General features: G+C 44.7%; 1 protein-coding gene across 1 annotated transcript in view; it reads left to right on the forward strand.

Annotated features, from left to right (window-relative positions):
* Positions 1-12,578, forward strand: part of PLXNA2 (plexin A2) — a 309,803-nt gene that overhangs the window by 52,635 nt on the left and 244,590 nt on the right.

The raw sequence follows: 12,578 nt of genomic DNA on the forward strand, positions 1-12,578 counted from the left end.
AGAGAAAGTAAACTTTTGGAACTCTCTCAAGGGTTATATATGTATTTGGATCATAAGAATCAGATATCTGGAGCTGGAAGAGAACTCAGGGGCCTTCTAGGCCAACCCCCCTCTCATTTTATACATGAGGAAACTGAGGCCTAGAGAGGTCAAATGACTGGCCCAAAGTCATAGAGCTAGTGAGTGGCAGGGCTAGAATGGGAATTCCATGATTTCCTTTACTACCATTTGCTGGCCCCTCAGCATAAAGCAGTTGGGTCAAATGGAAACACAGATCCGTGCTGGCCATATATTGACTGAGAAGACCCCAAATTAACAGTATTTATGTCTTCTCATGCTTTTCAATTTATTTTGTTAAACATTTCCCAATTACAATTTCATCTGGTTAGGGCTGCTGGGGGAATTTTATGCCTTTGTGGCAGATAGAGTTGATGCCTTTGCTCTAAAGGTTCGCATTCTATGGATAGTGGGTTCAGTATTTGGAATCAAAGGACCTGGTCCTCTTTCGCTTGTCATCTGTGTGGACTTAGGCAAGTGCAGATAAATCTCTGAGTTTTGCTTTCCTCATCTGTACAATAAGGGTGTTAGAAAAGGGGCTAGATGGTTTCTAAGGTGCCTTCCCTTCTAACCAGATCTTTGATCCTGAGAACACTTGGTAGAACTTTGAGAGAAGCAGCACATATAGTAGAAGGTGTGATGCCTAATGGAGGCCTGGTGTGATTCATACCTCTGACAAAAGCTAATCTGGGAGCTAAGAGGTCAGCTAAGTGGTGTGCAGTGGATAGAGTGTTGGACTTTGAATCATGAAGACCCCAGTTCAAATCCCCCTCGGATAAACATCTTTACTAAACACATTAACTAGGTGACTCTGGGAAAGTCATTTAACCCCTATTACCTCAGTTTCCTCACCTGTAAAATGAGGATAAGGACACCACCTACCTCCCTAGTGGAATCAAATGAGATAACTTATGTACTTAGCTGACCTTAAAGTGCCTTGTAAATATTAACAACTACTACTTCTTCTTCTTCTTCTCCTTCTCCTTCTCCTTCTTCTTCTCCTTTTCCTTCTTCTCTTTCTCCTCCTCCTCCTTTTCCTCCTCCTCTTCCTTCTCTTTCTTCTTTTCCTTCTTCTTGTCCTCTTTTTCTTCTCTTCCTCCTCCTCTTCCTCTTCCTTCTCCTTCTTCATTATTATTATTATTGAAAGTCAGTGGCACCAAGTCTGAGAAGGTGTCACAGCACTGAGGTTGTCAAGGAGGAGGACACAGATGAGAGGTGACTAGAAGCTATCCCACCAAAGAGTCTGAAAATCATGTCATATTCTACACTCATGGATTTCTTACTTCTGCAAAGGGTGGGGGTGGGGAGGTGTCTTCTGTGGTGCTTTGCTTGTTTTTTGTAATTCTGCAATGTTCACTTTCAATTTTTGTGGTTGCTGTTCTTTCTGTTTACATTGTTGGGTTCGTTGTGTATGTTGTTTTCTTTAGCTTTATTTACTTCTTTCTGTATCAGTTCATGGAAGGCTTTTCATGCCTCTTTGCAATCACATTTGTCATTTCTTACAGCTCAGTAATATCCCTTTACATTCATGTACTTCCTTTATCCATTCCCCAATTTAATTGCTTAAATTATTGTCCATCCTTCTTTTATAGATAAGGAAATGGAAGCAGAGCCAATTAAGCTCCAAAAGAGATTTGAACCCAGGTCTTCTTGACTCCAGTGCTTCATCTGATACTTCTTGTTTAGTCATGTCTGACCCTTTGTGACCCCTTGTGGAATTTTCTCGGCAAAGATGCTGCAGTGGTTTGCCATTTCCTTCTCCAGTTCATTTTACAGATGAGGAAACTAAGGCAAACAAGGTTAAGTGACTTGCCTAGGGTCACACAGGCAGTAAGTATCTGAGGCCAGATTTGAACTCAGGAACATGAGTCTTCCAGACTCCAGGCCTGGCACGCTATAGACTGTGCGACCTCTTGGCCTTCTATCCAATACTATTATTTCCCATTACTAAGGCTACTTTGCAAAGGAGGCCTCTTCCTTCCAACACATGATTCCAACATAGATGTGAATGCTGTTAGTCATGATATCTTAGAGACATACAGGAAGAAAAAAACATTTTTTTCAGTGTGATTTAATGAAGTTTTGAATTCAGGAGGAGCCCCTTCTAATATCTGGATTTTATAGGGGTTAGGGTGCTGGTTAGAAAGGTCTTAAAAATGCAAAAGTCCCCTTCTTGGCCCAGCTGGGTTAGAGATAGTGGCATGGAGGATGATGCTGACCTCTTGCCACAATCCTTAAGAAAGGGAGCTTGATATAATGGAAGGAACACTGAATTCTCCTCTAGAATCAGAGGACCTGGATTCAAATCCTGCCACAGTGTGACCATGCCAATAACAGGCTTCCTTTTTCTCATCTAGAAAATGTGGGGATTCAACTAGATGGCCTCGGAGGTCCCTTTCAGCTCTAGAACTCTAATCATACCAGTGCCTTTGTTTCTAGGATTCTGTGTTATGAGTAACATCTGATGGTCCCCGGGGGCATTTTTGCAAATTCACAAGCTTTGCCCTTTGAAAACACATAAGGGGAGCCGCCAGACTTTTGGCAACATCCCCTTTCCCATTAGCTAACCATGACTGAGATGCCTGTGAAATTCCTGAGGAAAATTCTTTCTGCCTTTCCCCAAGGAATAAACCAACACTAGGTCTCCGGTCCTTGGCTCGCAGGAAGCGCTGATGTCACAATCCTATTATTCTCTGCTTTGTAATCTCACAAACAATTTATTGAGCAAAGCTCCAGAAACTGTGAGTTTTCAGTTTTTATGTGCTGGCTACAATCTCCCACCTGAGCAGAGAGTATTAACTTTCCCAAGCTCCAGACTTACTGCTCAGGATTTCGGCTTTGGCCACCCCTGTGTATATTCAAACTGCTGGAGTTTGCCTCTTCTCATGTTCCTCACAGGCCTTACATCAAATTAGGGTTGTTATTACCCTGCCTCTCCTCTGCCCCCATTTCACAGATGAGGGAAACTGAGACCCAGAGAGGTAATGTGACTGGCCTTAAATCACATGGAGCACTCATGGCAGAATAAGAGATCTATAGACCGATCACTACACATTTATAAAGCATCTATAATGGTGTCAGGCACCGTGCTAAGTGCTGGCAATATAAAAAGAGGCAAAGGACAGTCAGTCCTTGCCCTCAAAAGCCACTCTCCTTCCTCTCCTTCCCTATGTGTCTTTGTCTCCCTCAGTTTCCTCATCTGTAAAGTGGGGATAACAACAGCACCTCCTTCTCAGGGTTGTTGTGTGGGTCAAATGAGATAATAGTTGTAAAGCACTTAGCACAGGGCCTGGCACGTAGTAGGTAATTAAAAATGCTTATTGCTCCCTCCCCCCTCCCCTTAACCACAAGTCGGGCACATAGACAAGTTTCCAACCTGCTGCTTGGCTCCGTCAAGAGGTAAGGGAGGAGCCGCTGAGCCGGAAGGAAGGCTGAGCTGGATAGAGAGCTGAGAAACATGCCATCTTCTCAGCCAGCCAGGCCGAACAATAGCAGGTCATTCCCCCTCTGGAAATGATTCATTCCTCTCTGGGTGTGAACTCTTGATTCTGTAAATAGTGAAGGCTCCAGGTCAGATTTTGTGGGATGGAGCTGGCTCAGTACCCCAGCCCCGCTGGCCCATACCTCTCCAGGATACCCAGCCACCCTGGGGGTAGGAAGGAGGGGATCTAGATTTCCCCTTCAAGCCCCTCCCACCGCCGCTCCCCCCCCCCAAGCCTGTCGCCAGGAGGGAGTGGGATAGAGATACTGAGAGCGCATCACTGCATCCCTGGTAATGAGTTTGGCTGCCTGCCCAGGTTCCTGCCAGCAATCTTGCTGTTTGTTTTGTTCATTTATAGGCCTCTTGGGTCTAAAGAGCTTGGCTTCTGAAAGCGGGTAAAGGCCGAGCTTGGTCAGCACAGGAATGGGACCTATTAACCACTGCCCCCCACCATCCTGAAGCACTACCCTAACAGGTGTAGAGAGGGGACGTCTAGGTTTATTCTGCTTCTGTCGTGACGAGGTGTCTGTTGAAGAACAATTCCCATGCCACCTAGGATCATAGGCTTTGGAGCTGAAAGGGGCCTTGGGGTCATCTCATCCAACCCCCTCACTTTAGAGGTGAAGAAACTAGGCCCAGAGAGAAATGACTTGTCCAAGGTTTCATAGCTTAGAATGTAGAGCCGCTTCTCTACCCAGCATCCCTTGACTCCAGGTCCATTAGTTTTTCCATTACATAGTCTTGTTTCTTGATAGTGTCCTTAATTATGGGTTTATCACTATCATCACTAGTAATAGACAGTGACATGGTAGATGGATATCTGCTGGCCAGGGGGACCCAAGCTCTAGTTCTGCCTCAGACACATAGGAGTTGTGTGACCCTCGAAGGGGTGAGGGAAACCCAGAGCCCTGCCTTCCTATCCCCAGTATAGCTGTGTCCTGGAGAGGACTGGGGGAGCAGTCCTGAGATACAGAGCTAATTCCACGGGCCAGAATCTGAGCCAGAGCCTTCATAACCCTGGGCCACTCCCTGAGAGCAGCTTAAGGAGCTTCATCCTTGGGAGGTGACTACCCAATAAAGTCACATAGTCTAGATACAAAGAAAAAAGTTTCCATGTACATAGTGCTTTTAAGGCTCTCTGATGTTCATAATGTCATTTGATTTTCTTGCTGACCCTGTAAGGCAGGTGATGCAAATATTATTAATTATCCTCATTTTACAGATGAGGAAACTGAGGCCTCAGCTCTTCTGACTCTTACGTCCAGGACTGTTTTCACTATAGCATACTGGACCGCTGTCTCACTCATTTCCTTTTATACAAATCTTGAGGCTGCCTCTTTCAGACTAAGCCCACCTTTAAGTCCTGAGTATCAGGAACTGGACCATCTATTTACTGTCTGTCCTTAGCAACCCCCAAAATCCCAGAGACAAGTCAAACATTAGGGCTGCCTGCTTTTTGCTCATTGAAATTTTCTAACTGCTTGGCCTCAGAGGGCCAAAAAAAGGCAGTGCCCTGGTTGATTATCTCCCATTTATCCTGGAATTAGCTTGTTTGTTCATAGTTGTTTGTATATTGTCTTCCCGTTAGCCTATGAATCCCATGGGAGCAGGAACAGTATTTTGCCGCTTTTTGTATCCCTAGCACTTAGCTCAGTGTTTAGTACACAGAAGGTGCTTAGTACATGCATACTGACTCATTGGAAATTGGAGAGAGCCAGATTTCAGCTCACTGTTATAAGAAAAATTTGCTAACAATTTGAACTGTCTAAAACTCAAATATCCTAAGGGATAAACTGTCTCAGGAGATGGAGGACAGCCTCGCTGGAAGTAGAAGACAGCCTCAGAAAGTGGAGGACAGCCTCACTGGAGGTGGAGGACAGCCTCGCTGGGTTTCTTTAAGCTGATGCCACATAGTTACTTATCAAAGGGGCAACAGAAAGGCTTCTTATTTAGGCCTGAGTTGAACTAGTTGACTTAAGGTTCCTTCCAGATCTGAGCTTCTGTGACTCGGTGATGCTGATCTGACCTCTGTTCCCCAGCCTTATCTTGGGTTTCTCTAGGTGACTTGCCAGTTGAAAGGGCTTCTCAAGGAACTGGGAGAAGAATTACTCTAGAAAATAGCAGCTTCCTTCCCTTCAGCCATTCCCATTCCAGAAAGGACCTCAAGAAAGAGAAAATGGGTCCAGAACCCATGCCCTTAGGCAATAGGATACTATTAACATGAGGTATCTGAGCCCCAGAGAAGTTAACTGATTTGGTAAGGGTCACATAGTTAGTTAACTGTGGAAAAGGAAGCCTTCCTTCATCTGAAGCCATTTTCTCTACCCAGCCCTAACTTCCCTGATAGGTAGTAGATCTGCTACTCACAGGCATAGTATCAAATTCAGGAATGTATAAGAGAGCAGACTCCAAACTGGAATACCTCTCCCTACCCTCTTCCCAAACCCTAGAATTTCTGGTTCCTAGAGAGAGGCCCTGAGCAGTTTTCTGGTGGCCAACTCATGGGCTGGTGGATTTAGTGAATTTCACTTCCTCCATGGTTCCCCAAGGTGATGCTAAAGCATCAGAGCAACTTCCTTGGCTACGTGAATGTAGGGATTGGGCAACATGAGGAAAAGCCACCCTCCCAGGCCCGAGTCATGGGAAAAGATATTTAAAAGACTGGACCATCTGACCTAAGTTCATCTAATCCAGTGGGACTTCAGCCTCTAGTTGCATTAGTCACCAACAGAGGCAACCTCCTCTGTGTTCAATCATCAGCAAGCCATAGGCCTGGGGCTCCCCTCTGAGGGCATCAGGGATAAAGGCAAGTTTCTGCCCTGCTCCTGAAGCATTGCAGAATTATCTAAGAAAGGTCTGTCTCTTATCCCCCTCACCTTCCATAACAATAATCACGTCTCTATAATATAAGTAACTAGCATTTATTCAGTGCTTTAAAGTTTGGAAAGCACTCTACAAATATTCTCTCATTTGGTCCTCACAACCACCCTGGGAGTTAGGTGCTATTGTTATTATCATAGATAAGGAAACTGAGGCTGAGAAGGGCTAAATGAGTTGCCCCAAATCACACAGCTAGTAAGTTTGGAACTCAGATCTTCCTGGTACCAAATCCAACATTCTGCATATTGCATCACCGAGCTGACTCTACTTCTTTAAGGTATACGATGTGCTTACCCTGTGAGAACCCTGAGAGATTGATAATACAGGAATGAATGAGTCACCTAATGACTCTGGGCTTTCGTTTCCTCACCTGTGAAAGGGGGATCCATTTTGTAGGTCACCTGAGTTTTCATCTTAGTACATAATTTTCCTGTAAGGAATTCATATCCATCTAGCTTCTATTCCTCATTTTCCCTGGAAGGTAAAGTAGGGTTGGGATTTTTCTTTTCCTGTTGTAGATAGAGAAACTGGGGCCCAGAAAAGTTTATTAAGAAAGGTGCCCAAATTTGCACTGCAAGCTTTAGGTCACCATAGAAAATCCAGCAGAAAGCTCATTGTAGTCATAGGCAAAAGATAACAGGTTCAATTGCTCACTCTGTCAGTTCCTTGCTCAGAAAAGCCACTTCCCCTGAACCTCAGGTTCTTCACCTGTAAAATTAGGGTGTGAGACTAGATGATCTCAGAAGCCCTTACCAGTTTTAAATAGAATGCTTTTCTAGAGCCAGGGCTCCTCATTCCAACGGACCCCCAGCACACAAACCCAGAGATCTGTGATGAAGCCTTTAGAAACGTCTAATGAAAGATGATCAGAGCAGGTTGCGTTTCCTTTGTGCTTTACCTCTCTTATTTCGCTTATCATGCACCCCACCCCTCTTCCCCCTTGTAAAAAGGACAGTCTGGACAAACAAGAACCAGGGAAGTACAATTGACTGTAGGAAGTCAAGGCCTGAAAGTCCACCCTTTTTAAATCCCTATTCTCCACCCCAGCCTCACTGTAAGCATAAGAAGAAGTGGGGCTCCACCTGGAGCCAGCACTGTTTGGGACTCTCTCACCTGCCCCCTTCCCAAATCCTTTTTGTTAGCATTTGATTCCTAATTCAGAAACTGATGTTGCCAGCTGTGTGTCCCCACCTAACCCAGGAAACGGAACAGCAACAAGGGAAGAAGCTAACAGAGGCTTCTCACATCTTCTGTTTCCTCACCTGTAAGAAAGGTGCCAGCTCTGGAGAAGGAGAAGGCCACGGAGAGAAAGGCAGAAAGAGATACAGGCTCCCTGGAGAACAGGGCGAGGCCTTTCCAGGTCAGACAGGGTCAGGATTATTTATATGAATGGGGGTGACCATTCCGTCTACTCTCAGAAGGACAGATTCACCCACCCATCTCTGCCGGGCCTAGGCATTCTCTTGACAGAAGCTAGGCTTGAGCTACTAGGGTTTTCAATCCGTCGTCGAGCCTAGTGCATTTAGAATTCTGGTTTCCAGCTTTCCTTATACTGGGCATTTACCTATGGGGAGGTTTGCCCTCAGTAGAAACAAAAAACAAGTATGCACAGTAGACAGAGAACCTGGTTCTGATCCTGGGTCTGCCTTGTACTGCTCATATGACCTTGGGCACGTCACTCCTTCTGTGGGCTTATTTCCTTAATTATAAAATGAAGGCTTCCTTAGGACCTCCCAGTCCATGATGGATCAGAGAGGGCTACTTGCTTAAGACAATGTTTGGCAACTGAATCAGGACAATCTAATAACTACTTATTAAGTGTTGGGCAACTCACCATCTCTCTGGGCCTTGCTTTCTTCGTCTGTAAACTTCTGTAAAATGAGGGGGTTGGAATAGTTCCCCTCTAAGGTCCCTTTCTTGTTCTAATTCTGTAGGCTAGGAACTCAAGAGAGAACTAGACCAGTAGCCTTAAGTCCTGGCTTGAGGCATGTCTTAGGACTGTTCTGGGCCTCAGTTTATCCAGAGAGTTATGGAAGGAAGAAGCAAGGGGGAAGTATTTTGAGTTCTTAGAGGAAAAGAGTGCCTTGGAAATCCCAGGGACATTTATTCTGATCATGTTGTTGGCGGACGCTGCCTGGCGTTCCTCCCATTGGGTCTCCTCTTCTGCCTCCCATCCTCCCCCTACAACAGCCCCAGCCCACAATGCACTGGGGTTGCAGCCCTTTCTGCCACATGCAATTCCCAGCTGACTCCCCTTTATCTGAGCCCCATTGTTCCCAGTGAGCTCTCTGAAGGGGAGACAAAGGATCCTCGATGCTGAGGCCAAGAGCCACTGTGTAAAGCGTGGGGCCTGGGCCCTGCCTTAGAGAGCATCCTTTGACGTCTCTAGGCTCTTCTTCAAAGACCCAGTCTGGGATCTTTGGTGTGCCAATCATACCCATTCAGAGCCCAGTGGAGGCAGGGGGTGGAGGACATTCAGAAATGGAGTCATTTTGATAGGACAAAATTAGAATAGACATTAATGCAATAGTTAACAAGGGGCCCACCGATGGGGGATGGGCCCACTTGCTTGTTCTCTGTTTATGGGGCTTATGCAATTCCATCAATATTGATGCCTGATGCCTTTGATTCTGACACTAATCATTGCTATGAATTAAATTTGCAGCCATATAATTAGGATTGCTATTAATAGGGCCCTGAGCTAAGTGCTACGACATGGCATGTCTTTTACTTGATATAAAATGGCATCCTTGGAACTCTGCTAATGGGGTGCACCTGGGATTTGCCAAGAATGATGTGAAAATTATCCATTCTATATTTATATTGGGCTTTTGTGAAATATCAGTGCACAGAGGTGAGGCCCCTGAGAAGGTATTTTCTGGACTGGGGTTGTGGCTACCAGTTGTGTGCCTTTCCTGGGTTAAAATGTTAAAATGTCTCCAGGAGAATGTCTAGATTCTATAGTCACCTTTAGTCTCTCTGCTCAGCCTCAAAACCCTCCCAAGTTGGCAAGTTTTTCCTGAGAGCTAACCTAGATCTAGCTTGCTGTAGTCTACGCTAAATCCATGTTACTCAGTGGTAATAGAGGACAGTTGTGTTTTCCTAATCTTCATAAACCAGATTGGATGGGGATAAAGAACGGACCTCTGATTTCATGGCTATAAGACATACTTGAGTGAGGAAATACCCTCTATTAATACAGGACAGAACTTTCTCTGCAATTTATAGTCTTAGGAAGTTAACTAGGATATTGAGAAATAGAGTGACTTTCCCAAGGTCACACAGCCAATATGTATCCGGTTCTTCCTGGCTTTGAGGTCAGCTCTCTAACCACCATGTAATGCTGCCTTATGACTAGAAAGCTTTTTTAATTTCCCTAAAGAGAAGAAAATCTGCTTCCCAACCAGATGAATGAGGCTTAGGCCTAAATTTCAATTGGCTAGCTGCAATACAGACTGAGAAAGAATCTTCTCCCTCCTCCACCATCCAGCTGCGCTACTTCCCTGACCCAGAGATGCCTCAAAGAGCTGAGAGCCCATTTGGAAAAGCACATACTCTCAAAAGTAGACTGCGGAACACAACGCGAATGAATGAATGAATGCAGACATAATAAAAAGGCAGCTGTCGAGATAGCTTTTCTACCTGTGTGTTACCCAGGCCATTTACACATCTGGCTGCTAAAGGCTTATGCCTCTGAGGACAAGTTTCCTTCACTCATGCCTCAGTGGAAACATCCAGATCACTCTGGAGCATTGTCTAAGGCTTTACGTGCCCATGGAACTCTACTAAAATTCAGACTGAGTCATCCCATCAAGTCATGAACCTCCCAGCCTTTTCCTAGTGAGCTCTCTGATGAGAGCTGACATTTAGATATAGTGCTTTAAGATTTGCAAAACACTTTGCAAACATGATCTCCTTTGATTCTCACCACTCTGTGAGAGAGGTACTATTATCATCCCCATATTACAGATAAGGAGACTGAGACTGAGGAAAGTTAAGTGACTTGCCGGAGGCCACATCGAAGGCTTTCTGACTCCCAACCTGTCACTCTATCCATTCAGCCAGTGTGCCTCCCATGTGTCGTGATGTGTGAGGGGTGCCCTTTTATTACTGAGAATATGTATTTTCATCAATCTGCATAAGGAATGAATCAGCCTGTGCTCTTCTGCTGACTTCAGATCAAAAATTGTTTTTGATCTCTCTGAAACCAGCATTTTTTTCATTTCTTTTACCTGGTCTTTTTCTTTCTTTCTTTCTTCCTTCCTGCCTTCCTTTCTCTCTTTCTTTTCTTTTCTTTTTTTTCCAGCACAGAAAGACAGAGAAGGAAAGGTAAAACTTCTGAGCTCTGCTTCCTTTCTCAGCGCTCCCAAATGCCAGTTTGTTTTTCTCTCCAGCTCAGGGACAGTAGAGTGAACTCTCTAAGTAGCCTCAAGATGAGAGGTTCTGTCTTCCTCAGAGCACAAATACACATTGGCACTAAGATGGAAAGTAATCCTTTCTGGGTCACGCAGAATTTAGTTCAATTCCACAAACATTATTAAGCCCCTACTATGTACAAGGCCCTGTTCTAGGTACTGGAGAGATCAATTCAGAAACAGACCTGTCCTATGATCATAGATTTCAAACCAGAAAGGATCTCTGCAGTCATATAGTTTGTCCTGTAAAACTTGGACTCAGTCAAAAGGCTTCACCATATATGGCCTCGAGGCTGCAGGCTCGCTACCCCTGTGTCCATTCTATAGACGAGGAACTGAGGCCCCAAAAGGTAAGAGACTTGTCCAAATAACACAGGAAAAAGGAGTGGCAGAATTGGGATTTGAACCTTGATCCTCTGATTCTATGTCCAGGGCTCTACTCTTATGGACCATGCATTTTACTTGGGGATGGGAGGTGGGAAGAAGGTGTATGTATACAACACATACACAGATGAGTAAATCCAACCTAATACAAAGACAAAGAAAGCACTGATGGTCTGGTACCCCACAAAGCAGGTCAGGGAAAGTTTCAAGGGAAATGGATGCTGTGAATATGCACCAGGGGCAAGAGTTGTGGAAGTCCAACAAAGAATACTATTGTTCTACCCCTGTCCAGACACTGAGTGTTTGGGAAGGGTTCCTCCAGTGTCGTTTCTTCTTATTTATACTCCTTCCATATAAATGCCAAGTCAGGCTTAGGAAACCAGCTCTGATATTTTGCTCTGTTAGAGCCAGCATAGTGATGGAGAGGTTGGCTATTTAATGTAGTCTTTGGAGGTGGGATTGGTCTCCAGCTAGTTTTCAAATGGGACCTACTACCCTTCAAACCCACCTCACCATTCAGCCTCGGTTTTCCAACCCTAGACCTCAGAGAATAATAAGAGTGTGAAGGGCTCCCAGGAAACCTGCAATAAGATGCACCTCTACCTGGAAGGACCAGACTAAATCAGTTTCTCAGCTTGCTAAAGTAGGTTCTTGTACAACGCCTAGGAGTTGAGCATGTGGAGGTGTGGGAGTAGGATACATGTCTCAGGCTGTCACCCCCAAAAAAGGACTCTTGGAATAAATGAGTCTTTATCACTAACTATAGGAAGACACGATTTCCCACCCCACCCACCGTTTTTATCCCATCCTCTACCAAATACCACACATTCACACAGCATACCTGGATTAATATCTCATAAATCATAACTACTTAGCTCTCCTGCACATGCTAATACTTCACTGACTAGCGTCCAGCATTCGCCATCAGGATTGGCTAATATTCAACAGAAGATGTCAAACATCAAAGTACTCAGTTGCAATGTACCATAACTTCAATTTCCTAGTTGCATTTTTAATTACTTAAATACTAAGATAGGGTTACCATGGGTATTTCTTCTGCAGATGCATATTACAATCCCCATTTCTTCCAAGCCTACTTCAATTCTTGCCCTTGAATATAAGGTGTCCCCAAAGTCTTAGTGCAGTTTTCAGCCTTACTAGCTCAAATCCCTGAATAGCGGCGGTACTGATGCAGCATTAAGGTTGTCCATCTACTGCTCCTCATTCAGTGCACAGCTAACCCACCTCCTTTTCCCATCCTTTAGGAAATGCGTTTTATGATGTCTTTTACGCTGCTTCTCATGCATGTCCTCTTTGGAAATATGCTTCAGCCTGCTTATATCCACTCTGAGTCTTTCATT

The sequence above is a fragment of the Phascolarctos cinereus genome, unplaced genomic scaffold, assembly GCF_003287225.1.
Source record: "Phascolarctos cinereus isolate Bilbo 61053 unplaced genomic scaffold, phaCin_HiC Scaffold_5;HRSCAF=322, whole genome shotgun sequence".
NCBI classification, from domain to species: Eukaryota; Metazoa; Chordata; class Mammalia; order Diprotodontia; family Phascolarctidae; genus Phascolarctos; species Phascolarctos cinereus.